The following is a 20,007-nucleotide window of genomic DNA, read 5'->3' on the forward strand; positions in this document are numbered from 1 at the left end:
GCATATGACAGATTGTGGAAGTGAGAGAAGTGTTTATTATGTTTCGAATATTGATATTTTTCTTACAAAACAACATGTATTCATTACAGGAGGCCTTTATTCACCCCCTGGAGCCATGAGGGGCACATTTTATTATAGATGTGCAAACGTTACTTGATGACGCACTTTATTTATTTGTGGACTGTTCAACTGCAACACCCCATTGACTGCAAAGATAGAGCTTGGAATAGCCAGGATTTTTTTTTTTTTATATAACTCTGACTGGATTCGTCTGAGGGAGGAAGTTATATCCACCTATGATACCTCGAGGTTGAATAAAACACAAGCTAATTTTCATTTTTGGGTGAACTAACCCTTTAAGGCAATGCTATTCCCTGCAATAATTAACAAAAGCTTTAAAAAAAACGTTATCTATAACCAAAATTTACTTTTTAGAAAGTCATTATTTCTATTTCTTTTATAAAGCCAAATTAAATAATAAATAAAAATTCTCAATAAAACACTAAATAATCAAAAAATATTTTTATCACTATTATAGTGTTCATTAAAATATTTTTATATTTAATAAAATAAAGATTCCTTGAAAATGAATAACTTAATTTATTTAAAATAGAAATAGAAAATTATGTAAAAGTCCATATGTGACCTTACTTTAAATGGTGGTTGAATTTTACTAATAAAAAATAAAATAATGAAATAAAATAAAATATGGGTAAATGGTGGTGGTTTAGCATATAATGTGTAGTTACTAATAAAAATGAAATTAAATTACATTACAATAAATTGAAGTGTTGCTATGCCATGGTTAATATATCTGTATTCACATCTTCAAAAATTTGATCAGGAACATTAAACTAATGTAAGTAAAATGCAATTTTGCAACTAGATTCTTGTTTCCAGCTTGATATTGACCCTCTCTCCTCAAGTGGAAAATGTACAAGAGAAACAGATGTATGCTGGAACTGGGCTAAAGCAAACGCTAATGATGCCTGACAGATGTTTACTCTGCCCCAACTACAGAATGTTTGGATGAAGAAAGAGAGGAAGCTACCTGTTCTGCTAAATCTTCTGTACTTGATACTAGAGTCCAAGCAAGCACCATTCATATCAAAAGAGTTCACTGATCTTAGAACAGACAGAGGACTACATAGCAGGATGCGGTCTGAAAAGATTCCTATAAGATCAGTTCCTCAAAACAGCAGCTTTATCATTCTGCTAAACTCTTCCTTTTATGTTCCACCCAGGAAATAAATCATACCAATTTGGAACTCCATAAAATTGACTCTAAGAGAACAATCCCTTTAAAGGTTTTCCATCTTTTACCAAACGTCGCAAGGACTCTGCTCTGTGATGTCGTTCGACACAACACATGAGATGAAATATGCATTCATACCTCACCAATCAATACTACTGTACACACTGCAGGGCAGCATTCAAATCTTAAAACATCGCTCCACAAGAGAGCAGACGCATCTTTAGGGCTCAGAAGGAAAACAACATTCAGATTTAGAGTATAAACACAAATACTGTACAAGCTAAGCACTGGGCGTTCGTTCGTTCGCTCGCACAAACATCCAGGAGGCTTCTCGCTCCCCAGATAAAAAGCTCGCCGCAGCACAGCTGATAAATGCCAGAGTCGCAGACAGTCTGAGTCAGGCATGGATTTTTGCAGTTATTCAGCAGCCCTTGAGGAGCCGTAGCCAAACAGAGGCTAAGTGTGTTATCAAACAATATTTAAAACAAAAAAAATGGCATATTCCCCGTCGTATGCATGACCTTTGCCGTAGGAGAGGGCCACAGCAGCGCGGAGATGTGAGCATGGTAGCTCTGACAGGACTTTCCGCACCGGACCCATCTGCATGTCTTAGACGGTTCCACGGGGGAGACTTTGCGTCTGTTTTTATCACTCTCCACTGATCACGCAGCCCAAACAGATGGAAGATCAATAACCAGTGCTGCCCAGCCACATCAGGCAAACTCCAGCCCCTCAGAGAAAATCAGATAGGGAGTCTTTATGATGGACAACGGGAAATGGCAAATCAAACTCAGCTGCAAGTGCTAATTAATGTGGGGCTCAAGCCCGGACTGAATTCTGCAACAAAGTGCACTTGGAGCGAACCACTTTGTATAATTCAAATTAACTCGGGAAGCTTACAAAAAAGCAAAGATGTAATACAATGGCAAAATCTTATTTCTGTTGCATGTGTGGATAATCATAAGTGAATATAAAGGCATTGCTTTAAAACAATCTGCATGCGTAAATAAATAATTAGCATAAAGCAAAGTTTAAATCATTAACTTGGAATTTGTTGCTCTGTATGGCATAAAACAAAATATATAGAATATTAGTGAAATACATTAATAAACATTTCTTTGTACTATATCTTTGCGCCACAAATATAATTTAATTAATAAATTAATAAATATTTTTTTATATTTTTTATATGACAAAACAAAATAAAATAGCAAGTCAAAAATAAAATAATACAAAATAATAAATAAAAAACTATTTTTATATATATAAAATAAAATGAAAACTAAAATAAATTAAAATAAAAAGGATTCCTTGATTTAAAAAAGGGGTCCAAAATAGCCAAACCTATTTAACATAGAAATTTATGTTGGTATTCACTGATAATATTTCTTTAAAAAATCTGAACCAATAACGTTTTGCATCCATGATCTCATACCTGGTGAACATACAGCACAATTCACTAAAAAAAAAACTTTACTGACCCAAACTTTGAACATTATTTTTGAAATAAGTCCACTGTAATCACCTAAGCTGCATTTATTTGATTACAATTCAAAATATCTGTTTTCAAATTTAATATATTTAAAAATGTACTTTATTCCTGTTATGCGAAGCTGAATTTTCAGCATTTACTACTCCAGTCATCAGTGTCACATGATCCTTTTAGAAATCATTCTTTAGAAAATAGGCTGATTTGGGGATCAAGAATATTTTTAGTATTTATTTAGTATTTTTAGTTGCGCAGCTTCATATTTTTTTGGAAACCATGACACTTTTTTTTCAGGTTAAAGGGGTCATATGACATTGCTGTAAAGAAAATTATTTTGTATATTTATTGGAATGCAAAGTGTTTATGCGGTTTAAGATTAAAAATAAATAAAATTCCACATAATGTACATTATTGTTGCTCCTCTATGCCCCGCCTTTCTGAAACGTGTAGATTTTTACAAAGCTCATCGTTCTAAAAAGCAAGGTGTACCATGATTGGCCAACTATCCAGTGTGTTGTGATTGGCTGAATTCCTCAAACATGTGATGGAAATGTTACGCCCCTTACTGTGATGCCGTGTGTCCCGGTGTGACAAGACCCATTATAATTTAGGCATTTGTTGCATCCAGTGGGGAATTAATTACTGATTATAATGACTTATACTGTCTTTTTAAGCATTGCGTATTGAGCTGTGTAAACATAATACCATGTCTAGAGAAACGACAAACAACAGGCGCTACTCTACACTGCTCAATACTCAGTGGCAAATTCTTTAAATAAGAAAACGTACTTACAGACTGTGAGTCAGAAGCGCCAGACTGTCTTTGCAAAGTTGGAACTGCCCCACTTTATAGAACCAGACAGCGGCATTTTAGGCTATTCTCACAGGAAACAATCCCCGTCCTCCACAAAATTCGCTACACACGTCTGAATATTTGGGTTGTAAATACAATTTATCCATTGACTGCTAATTTGTGTCCTTTTTAGGAAGGCCAAATAAAGTAGTTTTGCTTTTACAACGAAAAACAAACAACAGCGACAATAGACAGTGAAAATAAAAGCTACACCTTCTTTCTTTTCATGAACATTTGGCCGACATTATGCAAAACTTTCCACATTGTGATGTAGACATGGGGGTGCGTTAGAATGAGCCGTTTTAGAGAGGTTGACTCTTAACTTTTATAAAGAATATCTGTTTGGATTTGGGACTTTGCAACTTTACAGATCTTCTTGACGCACCAAGAGTTTTCAACACTCCACAGAGAAAGGAAAGATTTAAATCGCATCATATAACCCCTTAAAAAAAATAAAACGTCATATGGCTTGGAATATAGTGCATAAGTCGGTAACACTTTAGAATAAGGTTCCATTAGTTAATGTTAGTTAATGTATTAATTAACATGAACAAACAATGAATAATACATTTATTACTGTATTTATTCATCTTTGTTAATGTTAGTTAATGAAAATACAGTTATTCATTGTTAGTTCATGGTAATTCACAGTGCATTAACTAATGTTAACAAGCACAACTTTTGATTTAAATAATGCATTAGTAAATGTTGAAATTAACATGAACTAAGACTTATTAATGCTGTAGAAGGATTGTTTTTGCTTAGTTCATGTTAACGAAAGTAGTTAACTAACATTAACTAATGGAAACCTTATTCTAAAGTGTTACCCATAAGTCATATGAACTACAGTATGTTTATGGAGCTTATGTCATTTTTGGAGCTGGACAGTCCCCGGTAACCATTCACTTTCATGATATACACAGAAGCAGCATAAACATTCTAATAAACTTCTCATTTTGTGTTCCACGGAAGAAAGGTTTAAAATGACATGAAGGTAAATTACAGATTATATCATTTTCATTATTGTGTGAACTATTCCTTAAAAACACTGATAGAAGAGTAACAGACCCATCTACAATTTGATCTGGGTTCATGTCCTAAGAGCAGCACCCTGCAATTTTATTTTATTTTTCTCCCAGGGCTGATTAAAGGTGGTGACACATGCTTGAAACATTTATACGGCTATTAGCAGAGCAGCTGGTACTGCCCTTTTGCTGTCTAATCAATAACAGCACCATATTGTGCAATAGATTACATTCACCTTCCTCTTGGTTCACACCAGAGAACCTCCAGTGCCTTAGTATGCATGAGGCACTTCTGTTCTTAGGGTACACGGTGTGAACATGCAGCTAAAATTTAACTCTTTAACACCTTAATCCCTTGAACAGGAAATAATTTAAAGCTAAAAAAGTGGAAAATAACTAAACATCAGCTGGCAAGCCGCCACCCTGTTCTGTCTTTGGCTCAGATCAATAGGGGAATTTCCACATATTGATCTACCGTTAGCGGAATAAAGATCCGCAGTATCAAACACAGGCTTTGAATATAATTTGCTTTCCTATTAGCTTCGGAACAGTATATGAGACACAGATACACATAACGCATTAAATCTTCATCTGGGCTGGCTGATGTACCTCAACGGCACCAAATATTTAGTCCACTTGAAAACCTGAAAATAACAAAATACCTCTGACAGAGAGAGAGAGACTATATGTCAGTCAGGAAGTGGAGCCATTTGTGTCTCCTTAAGGTACTACTGATATAATTAACAGGCTACTGACTGTCACATTATTTGATTCAACTTTATTTACTATAGTATACAATAGTATTTTACTACATGCAAGAAATCCTGTTTACAGAAATTCAAAATAAAAACAAATACATTAATACATTATTCAGATGTTTTGGCACCAATGACACTGTTTCCCAAAAATGACTTTTTAATCATATATTTTTCATTATCTAATTAATTTATTGTCATTACATTCAGATTGATTTATTAAGAGACAATATTGATATAATCACTGAAACTCAAAAACAGCTGTCATCTTTCATGCATGTTATTACTTCTGTCAATAAAACAACTAAACAACACTGGGTACATTTAGCTGAATAAAGGAGCTTGTGAGGCATTTAGCTCATTTTTGAAATGGTCAAGCCTCCATATTATGCATGTCTACACCAGAGGAACTTTCCTAACCTTGAATCTTTCAAAACAAGACATTTCAATTCATAAAAAAAAATGTCTTATGGATTATAAGTCAGAGAAATGATTTTGGAGTCAGGGAGTGAAAGCAAAGGCTTGTCTGACTTTCTCCACTGAGAATAAAACAAAAAATACATACAGATCACTCAGCCCTTCCCTATTGCTGAGGCACTGACAGCTGTAAACTTTGCTTGCTGAGAAATGTGGGTGGACAGCAAGGGAAATATAAGACGGACAAAATACGGATAGTTAAATTTGACCAAATGGAGGATACAAACATAATCCAATGTTCTCTTTCCTCGCTTTACCTCACCTACAAGGCAATTAAGTGGTTACAGAGGTAGTTCACTCTAAAGTTAACATATTTAATCATGTACACACCCTCATGGCTTTTCAGATCTGGATGATTTTGTTTCTTCTGTGGAATACAAAAGCAGATATTTAGCATAATGTCTGAGCCGCTTTCTTCCACAGTCAGCAAAAAAAATATTTTTCAAAGTTGTAATTAAAACAAAAATATAACTTCAGTCTTTACTTCAAAATTTCATGTTTCATTGTATTACTAGCTGATTATTTGTAATAATTAAAAAAAAAGTTATTTTTCAAAGTTGCAAGTAAATCTTATTGTGTGTTTTCTAAGACAATACTATATCAGATTTCTACTTAAGCCGCGTTTCCACCGCAGGAACTTTACCCAGGAACTAGGGACTTTGGCCTGGTACTCGGTGTGTTTCCACCGCAGGAACCAGGAACTAAATAAAGTTCCGGGTAAAAAAATGCCCCTCAGAAAGTCCCTGCTGGCGAGGTGGTACTTTATCAAAGTTCCGGAACTTTCGGGGGCGGGACTTTGGCGCTAAACATTCTGATTGGTTGAGTTCACGCAGCATTGGTTGAGTTCAACCACCATTTATTCGAATCAACATTTTCAAAATATTACTGTTATTGTGTCATGAAATGTAATTTTAAAAGTATTTCAGGCGAGAATGTAGTTGTTTAAAACTCAAATCTGTGGTTTATTTATAAAGACAGTGCCTATTTAAAAATGCGTTTCGCCGATCTCAGACACCGTAAGCTCCACTCGATCAGCGGAAGCTCAGTCCTCATGTATCCGCAGAGAGCAGCCTCATCTCGGATAGATCTTCTGATATGTGCCGCTGGCTCTGATGTCTCTTCAGTGGTTAAACATAACATAATTCAGCTGCGGGGTAAATCTAACAGGTTTTCTTTGGTCTGTATTCAATTTATCTATATGTTAAAATGAAAATAAAATATTATAATATTATAAATATAATATTTTGTTTCATTGTAATGGCTGCATATACACATATCCCTGAACTAAGTACATTTCTGCAGCTGTTATTATGCTTAAATGAAACCAAAGGAGGCAGTGGTATTTTATATCCTATTTTGTTTTATTGTAAATATACAGAGAGGAAAATTACAGGATTCGCGTAGTCGCTGACATCACACTCCCCAGTCGAATGCACTACCAATGATGCACGTCCAAAATCAGCGTACCTTTTTTTTTCTTTTTTAAATCAGCGGTACTTTGTATTGAGAAACGCGCAGACCTACGTCACCAGTCTATTTGCCTAATCTACCCGGTACTTTACACCGTGGTGGAAACGCAGAAAGCAAGGGGTATGGGGGGAAAAAAGTTCCTGGGAAAAAAAGTTCCTGGTACAAATGTTCCGGGTAATTTCGGTGGAAACGCGGCATTACTATATCTTTGTAACTGTTTGTTAAATTAACTAGCGATTTCTTAGAGAAAATGTTTAAATCCATTTTTTTTTCAGTATACAATGAAGACCAGGGGCTGTCAATCTCGAGAAATGGAAAAAAAGCATCATATCATATTCATAAACTTCTGAGATCATTTGATATTTTTGTGTCAGGAACAAACTATAATCTAAGTCGCTATTCATGAAAACTCTTGTCTGATAGTAAGGGTCACCATCCACTTTATTATATTATTTTATGGAAAAGCGCTCTGAATTGCATCCCACAAAAGTCAAGTGAGTAAGAACTTTCTTTTTTAGGTGAACTATTCCTTTAAGGCAATATGTGCTTTTTGTTTGTCTCTTATCCGTCCTGCAGAGGGCGTCTGAAGGTGCCCGTCAGCTACATATGAATCGTTTGCTCTCCCTCTCTCTGTGCCAGCTAGACCAGCCTAAAACCCTCCCCTCAGCCTGTCAATCAACATTCCCAGCCACTCACAGAGCAGAATGAAGCACATCTGGCCACGCCCCCAGCGAGGCGGTTTAATTCTGTAATGGCCAATATGTGCCAGAGCCTCATTATGCAGCATTTGAAATGGTCCCTGGCCATGTTGAAGCTTGAAAAACAATTAGCAGAGAAACAGAAGGGAAATGAACTGTAAAGAATCAGGGCTTGATGACCGAGGCTTTATCTGAAACCTAGAGGGGGGGGGGGGGGGACTGGGAAAAGGAAAAAAAGGTTCAATATGCCACATGCTTCTTGGGTGTGTAAACGAGCTGACTGGCCTGAGGGAGCCTGGGCGATGAACTCCACTGAGGGGGATTGAGTTTGCAGACAGAGATTGCAGCAGACAGAGGGGTCACATGTGATCAGATGAATGTGTACGCCCCCCCAGGGGGATCAAAGGAAGAGGGGGATGTGGGATGAATCGTGCGGCCAGGTATGTACTGGCTTTGCAGAAGGTTCTCCGCTTGCATGCAAGGGACGGTGGCTCTGTGACAAACCCCTCCATACCATCTCTGCTGTACTGATTGATCACAAGAGCAGTCTGACCTAACTCTGGCAGAGGAGCAATTACTGATCCACCACTGCACCAAACAAGATGCCACGCGCAGGCCTGCATCTGAATCAGAGACAGCAATCAAAATATGACACACAGCAGGGTGGAATCAAAGGCGCTTTAAGGCAAGTCAGTTTGCTTGGTGGCATACAAACACAGCTGAAAATCTCCAAAACGCTGTCAAGATTATGTTTCAGGAACAAGCATCATATCATTGACCCATATATACTGGTTTATTTGACTAGACACAATAAAGCCTATTTTATTCCAAATTTGAAATACAGGTCAGTGGTTTATAAGACTGTCCAAAATGTTTAAAAGACAAGAAAAAAAGTACTTGAATGCGTCAGTTTCTTAGAAATATAATCTTTGTATTTATGTTAGATTCATTGGTTTTGAATAACTTTTATGCCAATTATACATACACACATAATATTACACACACACACACACACACACATGTACATATATATATATATATATATATATATATATATATATATATATATATATATATATATATATATATATATATATATCGCATTTAGTTCAGTTTGTAAAATGTCATGTGGTTTGTCTCCCTAAAATTATTTATTACGAATTATTAACGTTTTTATTATTTTTTTAATATATATATTTATAGAAATTACTTCATACCTTTAAAATATATTAAATACTTGGAAATTACTTTTTTATACATTTAATACTTAGTAATAATTTCAGATACATTTTTCTTAACATGTTATTAAAATACGTTAATTAATGGTTACACAAAACACAAAAAGTACATTTCTAAGAACTTGACACATTTGAACTACAGTATTTTAATTTATTTATTTATTTTTTTTAAGATCTGCGCACACGTATAAACACTGAAACATAGATATTTCACATTTAAATTAAAATCAGCTAATGAGAGCTAATGAGAGCAAAAAAAAAAAAAAAGGTTCTTTACCAGTATCATCTCCAAAAGTTGCTAAAACCAAACAACTTTAGGTATTTTTAAGGTTAATGCTGGTAATGCACGTAAACATTCTACAGCAAGCAAATGCTATCAAAAAGATGATTGGCTCTTTTTACTGGAAGCCTGGACTTCTGTATTTTTCCCATTTATATATCTTTGTGAATGGTCTGTCTCCACCTCTTAGACTGTCTCTGGTTGAATGCAGCAATTTTTCGGCAACCTTTGCAGCAAATATTTATTTGTTAATACCACGAACTTGTAACAGGATTTCAGTTTGTCATACGCTTTGATAGATGGTGCAAATACCAGTTGCACACGTGCTAAGCAATAAAATATCAGGAAACACGATTTTAGGACTAATGTCTGCCTGTAGGCGACCTCACCTCGAACAGCAAGGAAGCAGCTGAAGCATCTGCGTGGTAAACCGGTGCAAATTGTACTCACAACATTCATTCATGATGCAAAATTTCCATCTACATCATGCAGGGAGGTAAACAGAGTGAGGGAGATGCGAGATGTTTTGCAGCTACAGTCTTAAGGGTTAAAAAGCTGAGCGCTTGCAGCCTCAGTGATTTGCAATAACATGCAAGCTTTTCGAGTGGCCAACTATTTCCATAAAATTTCATTTGCATTTTATTTTGGAGCAATCCCCTGTCAGCGTTCCAGACGTCTGATGAGAGCGCGGGCCGGGAAGGCGCAGAGGTCTGCCAGCGGAGTCATACCTCTTTGTTTAAATGCTGTATTGCTGTGGGTTTTTTTAATGAACTCTAATAGCAGTCCAGGAGGATTTTAATTAATCTACATGTGTGCACAAAAGGGCCCCACATTTAGCGCTTTCAGAAGTGCGGATGGATATTAAAATAAGACATCTGACAGAACTGCAGAAAAATTAAAGATTTAATTGCTCCAGAGAAGGCAATTATTATGAGATTTAGAAAGCCATTTTCAATGGCAGACAGGAGTCCTTTAGTCCCAGTCTTAAGTGCAGCGAAGAGCCGAAGGTCATGTCAGTGTTGTCATTATGGCCTGAATAAAGATGCTAATGAAGGGCTTGACTTACTCTCCTCAGCTCTCCATAAAGATTGCATAAGTGTTGCCCAGCATGGAGATGCAGCCATCTTTACTCATATTAACATGCAATGAGTTTCACAACAAGAGTAAATGCTAAACATTTTCCACCATGCGTAGCGTAACCAACACCATTATGTTTCCAATCAACCTGACTGCAGACGCAAGATATAATGGGCAAATCACCTTTAAATAGTGGTGTTAAATAAGGATGTAACCATTATTGGGTGCTATTAAAATGGACCGTAAATGAACTCACCCACCCTCATGTTGTTCATAACCTCAGAGTTTCTTTCTTCTGTTGAACCCTGAAGAATGTTCGTACTTGAACAGTTGCTTATAGCCATTGACTTCAATTGTATTTTCCTCATGTATTTTGTGTTCAACAGAGGAAGGAAATACATACAGGTTTGGAACAACTTGAGGATGAGTAAATGATGACTTGATTGAGAATTTTCAGTTTTGGTGAACTGTGCCTTTAAATTCTCTAAAAGCCCATTTTGAATCTACTTCTGTCACTTTCTGCTACAACAACTCAGTAAAACATAAAACTTTAAAACAAAATGTAAGATCATCACTCAATGCTGTAATATAACACATCAATGAAAAGAAAATTCAGAATCATCAACTGGAGATATATCCTCTATATTAGATACATCCTTGCCAAAGGCTATTTCAGAAAATGATGGGGAGCAAATCGGCCATGGAAAAAGTAAATGACGCCTATGCTTTTTTTAATTGTCTTAACAAGTATAGAATTAAAAATGTCTGCAATGACATCGACTACACTATACTGTGAAATCACATAAAAAAGACAGATACAAAAAAGACAACAGCATGCAGTTATGAAAAAGATGCGAGTATGCACTAGGGTAGAGATTTGGTGGACAGAAGTTTACAGCATTTCAGCAATATTCCACAAACCTAAACAAAAGCTTGAAGATGTGATGTGCTGAAAGTGAAGAATTGAAGACATAGATATTTGTATTATAACTTGTAGTGTTAGTTGGCTGATTCTTGTGAAGAGTAAACCCAGATGTGAACCACCTTAAATTTAACCATTTCTATTAGCAGCAGAGACGTGCAGCCCTACATACTTACTGAAATGTATATTTTATCTGTTTACTTGCATGTCATATGACTATTAACCAATATTAAAGAATTGTGAACATGTGTTGTTAAATTATTGAAATTGAACGTTAAAGTCTCAGGGGGTACTTTGATAAAATATTTTACAGCTAAAAAGAAAAAAAAGAAAAAGAAACAAAAAAGTTCAGGAACACCAGCACTATGCTAAACCAGACGCATCCTTAAACACAGCAAGCATATTCTAAAAACTCTGTTTTTTACCTGTGGAGCGAGAACAACATGCTGCCTAATATCTGATTGGTTTGCCTAAACACATGCACATGTTGAACAACCTAGATCGCTGGAACAGAAAATAAGCATAAACTCAACTGGTTTACTCCCAGTTACACAGCTTTAGTGAAAGTAGCACAAAGAATTTTAAAACATATTACTGCTGCATGGTTGAATCTGGAAAAACAAAACAAATGTTCGTCTTTTTGTATAATGGAAATGTCAAAGGATATTACTAAAATAAATATATTAAGAAATTCAATTCAGTTCACAATGATTTTTGATGTATTTCACAATATTTCTTTTGAATGCACGATTCAATGAAACAATGTTATTTAGGGCCAACTGCCCTGAATTTCCTTTAATCTTCAAAGCTGTGGTTTGCTTAAAAAAATTTAATTATGTTAACAGTCAATCAAAATTTCTTTAGAAATGGTGTGTATTCAAAGAAATGTAAATTAAAACATTACAAATTATCCGTGAAGGCACTAAATCTACATCTCTGGTGCTCACCACGTTGAAATTAATTTGTAGTTACAAAACAAATTAGACAATTAGAGAGTGCTATAAAGAGCTATAACATTTCAGTTCAAGCACTTGTGTGTTATCATTTCTGATATATGCTGTAAAAGTTTCCAAAATGTTTAATCAAGTCGCGTTCAAGCACAACCTTCGGCTCAGATCTTAAATGTAATAACCAGCGTTTGGCTGCTGATAAATTTGATCACTTGGCACTCTGAATATATCTTTTTTTGTGAAGCTTTTTGGTGACTTTTTTATAAAATCAAATTAGCTATTTTAACTCTTTCACCATTCATTGTCAGACACGTTATTGCAACTCAATGAAAGCAAGACAACGGATAAAGTTAAAATCGGCCAGTCACATTGACTAAATGTCAGTAGAAAGCTGATTAAACTGTTAGTACAGACCACAGAGCCAAAACAGGTAACAGTGAAATACAGGGACAGCTAAACTTCCTTATACTCCGGATTTAGTTAATGGTATAAAATGACATGTGATTCTCACATGGTTAGCAGTACAGCTTATTAACCACATAGTTGTGAGATGCATTACAGCATTGCAGTCTGCAACTCCGACCTAACTAACCATATAATAACTGGGAAATTGGATTATCTGGACATGCCATTATTTCCAGTGTGTTCAGTGCTTGTTTGGATCGCAATGCTCTCTACAAGAATGAGAGCTGAATGCTAAATGAATGCAGAAACTGTCCATAGTACAACCCTTAAGGCATTCATATATCATTAAAACACTTCAAAATGGTTTAAAAGAAATCCTTTGTATACCACTGAAATGATTGCCAACATTTCCATTGTGCATCAACACTTTCCTGCAACACACATCATTTGTATTCAACTAGTGGAACAGAATTTGTTATGGCAGCATTCCAGGAACACTTTCCAGATCTTAACAACCAGTATCCTCACACCTACAGAGGATATGTTCAAAACAGCACACTAGCATACTACTCTCATTATTTTTTGCAGTATGTATACTGTGCACAGTAAGTAAACCTTCTGTGTGCACAGAATGCCACTCCTCTGCAGTGAATGGGTGCTCTGAGAATGAGAGTTGAAACGGCTGAGAAAAACATCACAATAATCAACAAATAATTCAATACCAGTCCATATTCCATAAGCAAAAAATGCAGCCCCTGTTGTCTTCTCACATTTTTTCACTTGTAATATCATGCAAAAATTATGTATCGAGAACTCCAACATTGCTTCTGACTATTTAGCTGAACGCAGCGGTTTTAAAGTTAAAAATGTCTTAATGATGAATTTGTTTATAGAAAAAAAAGCTTTTCACTTCACAAGATATTGATTTATTAACTTAAGTCATGTGGATTACTTGTGGATTATTGTGACGTTTCTGTCAACTGTTTGAACTCTCATTCTGACGGCACCCATTCGCAGTATAGGATCCACTGATGAGAGAGATGTATTGCTAAATTGCTCCAAATTTTTTCTGATGAAACACATTTACATCTTGGGATGACCTGAATGTGAGTACATTTTCAGAAAATGTTTAACTTTTGGTGGACTTCAAGTTCAAATGTGGCCTAACAGGCCTGATTAATATTAAACAAACAAATATATTAACAACAAAGAAGAGAGGGGAAAAAAATCACTGTTCTTATGTCTATTCTTTGTTCCTGGGTATTTTCTTCAATATTTACATGAAAACCATTCAGCAAAGTTTACTTCATTGAGAAATGCCTGAAGGCTACACTGGCTGGCCATTGTCTGATTCTGTAATTTATTTTATGAACATTCGTTATTTTAATGAGTGTGTCCAATAGCATATTAGATTTTGCTTTGGTATTGTGAAATTTCATCAATAGGGAATAGGAAATGTAGCTTGTTGCCACAATCCAACATACGTTTTATCAACCATTAAAAAACAACAACATCACAACAGTTACTGTAAACAAACCACTAAAACAATGTACTAAAACACCTAGTTAATACTATACACTGGCTGGCTCACATAAAAATAAAAATAAAGTATGCAGAATATAGTGTATACTGCATTATGCATTAATACTCTGGTACTTCAACACACCCACACACAAATACACATACTGTACACAGCAGGAATGTAGCATAAAGGGTTAACTGACCACTGCAAAAGAGTCAGTTATGTATTAAAACTATACAAAATGTATTGTCATGAAGGACTGGTATCAGGGAATTAAGAAACTTTGACCTGAAACACTAACTACTGCCCAACTTTCTCACTTCCAAAAAAAACAACTATGTAAACACAGGGGTTACTTTTAAATGGAACTTATGGACATTGATAAGTTGGATAAAAAGTTGAAGATTTTCTCATGAAAATGCGATGATTTAACGCTAAGAAAAAAAAGTCTTCTTTCACCATTACTGAGTTATGTGTAGTATCACAGATTCATTTTAACGCACATCAGACTGGCAACATGACAATACGGGTCCATGTTATGATACACAATGTTTATACCTCGATATCCGGAGTCTCCTTGCTCAGCATTCGTGCCATATTTCCTCCAAAGCAAAACGAATGAAGATGAAATGAAGTCAGAGCAATACAAGTGTTTGTATTCCGACGATAGTCCCGCTTTCGAGCCGTACAGGTTTACTTCCAGAGTTCACTCGTCGTCTTTCTTGAGAAACTACAGGATCCTTTCGCATATATAGTCAGAATGGCTGAAAATCGTCCACTGCGACATCGAATTGACAGTTAAAGCAACCGCATAGATGTCTAGAGAGCTCCTTGAGGGGCTGGTGGGCACCTGTTGAGGGTCTTTCAGACAGCAGATAAAGTTTGTTAGACGCTAACTTTCTGCACACTGGACAGCGCGTGAGGACGACGAGATTCAATGTAAACACAATGGTACCGTAACTTATCCCTGTCTTGAAAATGTTATTGGCATATATACATTACAGACCAAAAGTTTGGACACACCTTCTCATTCAAAGAGTTTTCTTTATTTTCATTACAATGTAAAATTGTAGATTCACACTGAAGGCATCACAACTATGAATTAACACATGTGGAATTATATATGGAATTATAAATAAAATTCAGTTTTTTCCACACTTTTTTGTTATGTATATAATTTCACATGTGTTAATTCATAGTTTTGATGCCTTCAGTGTGAATCTACAATTTTCATAGTCATGAAAATAAAGAAAACTCTTTGAATGAGAAGGTGTGCCAAGGCGTTGATTTTTAATTGCAAGCTGTTTTGAAAGCTTGTTGGCCTGTTGTTAGGGGTTTCTAGGGTGTTAGGTATGTGCTGCATTACCTTTTATTTGTTACATGTAAAGTTCAGTTTATTTCCAGAATGAAGCCCCTGCGAAACTGTTTCCCATAAAACAACCTTTAATGTTATCATAACTTGAGAATTCTGAATTCAAGCTCCCATGATGACAGTAATTATGCATGTATATAAAAAATACACTGACACAAATGTATTTTCCCTTCATCCCTCAGACAAGCCGGTAAAATGCAGATGATCCCTAACAGCAGGGTTTGTTAGATCTAGTACAACACACACATCTTGTATTGATCACCTTGTGACAGAAGCGTCTTCCAGTCGAATAGTGTTTCAGTGGTGATCCAGTTCTTTGTAATGCAAGCAGCAGAGGATGTTAACTTCCATTTGTACAGTGACTCAATGTTTGCAGAGAGAGGACTCGTTGAATATTGTGTCATTTTTTATATGTGTGCCCTTCAAAGCATTTGATCATCTTGATCTTTGGTTCATTACAGTGATCTTTTAAAGGCTGTGTATATTTACGCTAATCACTAACCTATAATTCTCTATTGGCTGCTTTAAGGTAAGATAGCATCACTGATTTGAGATGCTGCTTGAAATCATGTTAAAATTGAATGTCTTTGCAAAGATTGTTTATATTGATCATTTCAGTCATCTTTTATTCTGCTGGCTTTTATCTTGAAAATAGGTGTGTTTATTGGCAAATAATTAGAATTCGTGACTGTGGCTCTGAAAAGCAGCAGTTATTGCAGTCGATACTGCAGCAGTGAGACAGTTAACAGCAATTCCAGAGTGACTTGGCATTTTAAACAGGACTGCCATGTTTGTTGTTGTTATTCATTTTGTATTTCTTGCCTTGGTCATAAATCAGGTCAGGACTTGTTGCCTCAACCATAAACAGCTGGCCACCAGTACATAAAAGTGTATTGTAGGCTACTCGAGAAATGGTGCTTAAAGGGATAGGTCACCAAAAAATTAATTCTGCCATAAATCCACTTTTCCAAACATGTATGGGTTTCTTTTTTCTGTTGAACACAAAAGAAGATAGTTAAAAGATTGTTGGTAGCCAAACAGTTGACAGTAGCCACTTTATTTTATTTATTTGTTTTTGCATACAGTGGAAGTCAGTGGCTAACGTCAACATCTTCTTTTGTGCTCAACACAAGAAAGACACTCATACCAGTTTGTATCGATGTAAGGGTGAGTAAATGATCAAATAGATGACATTTTTGGGTGAAATATCCATTTAAACCTAGAAGAATTCTTCAGAATAAATAAATCCTACACTGAAATATAAAATCATTTAATTTATTAATAAAATAGTATTAATAGTAATGTAAGTGGTTGGAATCAATTTATTTTATCTAAATTTAAATAAACAAATTTAGTTGACTTATAACATTTTGCAACTGCTTACCTTAACAAAAATTATTATTATTATTTTTTTTTTTCAGTGAATCTGCCCTGATTTCTAATAATACTTAGCCTTAGTTACATTTCCAAGGCAAAAAAAAAAAAACTATTTTAATTGCATTAAACCTTTCAAAGTACATATTTTCCCTTTTTGAAAACCTTGTTATAGCTAGCAAGCCAATCTAATTACATTCCCGCCAATTTCGTTAAAACTTTTACAGCCAATGAAATCCATTTTTGTGTAAAATGTAATTGACCACAGCAATGGTCATCTGTCTTTTGTGAAGGGCTATCTCATCACTCACCGCAACACAGTTTTTGACCTAAATCTATTAGTGGGCAGTATGACTAAAATATCAAATTTATGAAGAATCATACTCACAAAATCAAACATGAAATATGGGTTATTTTTGCTGAATAAACTTGTCTAAACCCCTAATGCCTGTCATTCTGGAGATAGAAGCCACTCTTTCCTCACAAGCATCAGCACTAGAGAGTATTACGCTGATGATTATTCACTGCTTGGGCCATTTCTGGTCATGAGGTGAAAGACTACTTGGTAATATAATGTTATGATAATGTAGAGCAACATTTACTGCGAGTGTGCATATAGATATGTCTCTGTCCATATACAGACAGACAGGGAATTGCTGTGGTGCTGGATAAGTGGCGTCATTTATTCTGTAAATGAAAGAGCATTCACAATCAGCTGAGTAATGCATGATCCTTTATTGTCTCAACAGCATTATTCTGAACAGTGTGTGGGAGACTGTATTGTCAGGTTTTTGGCATGGAAGTGTGTTTAAAACGATTAGCTTCAAACAGGATTTGCTTCATGTATGACCATGTCAAATCCAATTCCCCAATGACTGTTTCACATGTCAAGAATAATCCGTGATTTAATGTGCTTGTTCTCATTTTAAATTTTGGGGGGCGGGGGTTGGGGATAAAAGAGAGAGAGAGAGAGAAAAAAAAAATCTTCATTTTCTCTATTTTTAATTGCATTGATTATTAACAAGATCTTATTTGTGAATTTTGTATATTCATTATGGCATACATTTTTATCTAGAAGATGCTTTCTCTATACATGGCATTAAACATCACATCTTTAATTTGCCCAGCATAATGTCAGCTTTAAAACTAACAAGAATCAAAATTTTATCCCATCAATAATGCATGATATTTACAGGCTGGTGTTGGAGCAGAGAAGAGCCCTGGGACTCGGTTTTCCCCTCGACTTCATTTGGCTGTGTGACAGGATCCATAACCCTCTCTGAATCCCATCAAATGATGTGGTATGAAGTGTCATCTTCTCTCTGAGCGCTTCTGAGGAGTTTCATCTCTGCAGGGAACTGTCATCAGGTTCCTCTTCCTTTCTCTCTCTCCCATTCCCATCAATTGGATGGGCTATCAGACACGTCCAATCAGAGGCCAGTCCCACCGGTCAGACTGAAGGTGATCAGCAGGTGAAGTTGCTCCCCTCTGCGTCTCTACTTCCTGTCCCACCAGGGCAGCGTCCCCCTCTGTGTTCTTTATCCATCCTGAGTGCAGTGAAACAACAAAAGTAGTCTCTGAGATGCACAAAAGGTTTGTGTGTGTGTGTGTGTGCGCATTCTTTCTACTTCCTCTATTTTTGTGTTATTTCAAAGGACAGGAATGCAACCTTGGAAAATAAAGTCGTTCATAATAGTTGTAAAAGACTTACATAAATTCATAAATTCAACTTCTGTTAGGGCTTATGTGGGTGTTAAATATTTTTCATGTACAGTATTCATCACAATCAGTTCTCAAGCATTCGATTTGACTAAAACATTCTTGTTTTTCTTACATATATCATGTTTATTCATTTCCAACATTCATATTCAAGTACGTTCAAAAATACGAGACCATTTTTCTGTTTGTTGTGAAAGATTAGTCCCCGGTTGCTGGTGTATTTTGCATGAATTTGTCGTGCCCTGAGGACAAATCCAACCCATACAAATTTACATCCTCGCAGGGTAATAAATCTCTCCGCACATAGCAACAATCTCACAAAATCATTAATGTTTTTTGTCCTGTCTTATCAATTAAATTTTCTGGAGTAATTGAGTAGTAATCGAATTGGTCCGGTGACCCTGTGCATAATTAAACATTATCAAAGTGATCTGAATGCAACTGGCATATAACAGATGTTGCTCTTCAGTGGAGTAATCAGTCATTTACCCCTGGCTTGAGCCAGTCACAATTACCTTGATTTGTGCAGTCCACAGTGTGAGACCCCTTGTCCTAAGTCACTCAGAAACCCCCGAATGTATCTCCCCCGAATAAACTCCTCAGTAGCTCCACCCACCTTGTTCTTACTCGTCAGTGACTTTGATGGGTTTAACCTGTTACACAACGCAGTTTCAGTTAACAACAGTTCATTTTAAACTTTTTTTATCACTAGTGCCACTTAAAGTAATTGCAGTTCTTTTTGATGCAGCAAGTGGAGCAGAAATGATGCACTTTACCACATCCAAAAATGAAAATTAGACCATAAATCACTCACCCTCGAGTCTGATTATGACTTTCTTCTTTCAGACGAATCCAGTCGGAGTCTTTGATCTCTCAAGCTGTTTCATGGCACTCAGCAGGTGTAGCAGTGCTTCAGTCCAAAAGAAGTGAAATAAAAATCACCCATCTATAAAAAAAAGTGTCTCCAATGGCTCCGGGGGATAAAAAAAAAAAGTCCTCCTATGGTGAAATGATGCGTTTTTGTAAGTAAAATAGCCATATTTAACCCTTTAAGTGCCAGTCACATTTACCATTGCTACAATTACCATTTACATTTCATAACATTCTTACAAATTTGCCATATTGT

General features: G+C 35.8%; 2 long non-coding RNA genes across 2 annotated transcripts in view; both read right to left on the reverse strand.

Annotated features, from left to right (window-relative positions):
- Positions 1–15,100, reverse strand: part of LOC113042523 (uncharacterized) — a 59,033-nt gene extending 43,933 nt beyond the window's left edge. Inside the window, exon 1 of the long non-coding RNA XR_003275589.1 lies at positions 14,975–15,100. This is a non-coding gene — a long non-coding RNA (uncharacterized LOC113042523). The remainder of the gene's footprint in view (positions 1–14,974) is intronic.
- Positions 15,101–17,782: 2,682 nt separating this feature from the next.
- LOC113042522 (uncharacterized) lies at positions 17,783–19,739 on the reverse strand. The gene is made up of 3 exons (XR_003275588.1): positions 19,696–19,739; positions 19,397–19,534; positions 17,783–18,709 (listed from the first exon to the last, which is right to left on the reverse strand). It is a non-coding gene; the product is annotated as an uncharacterized LOC113042522 (long non-coding RNA).
- Between the last annotated feature and the right edge of the window lie 268 nt (positions 19,740–20,007).

The sequence above is a fragment of the Carassius auratus genome, chromosome 24 (assembly GCF_003368295.1).
Source record: "Carassius auratus strain Wakin chromosome 24, ASM336829v1, whole genome shotgun sequence".
Classification (NCBI taxonomy): Eukaryota; Metazoa; Chordata; class Actinopteri; order Cypriniformes; family Cyprinidae; genus Carassius; species Carassius auratus.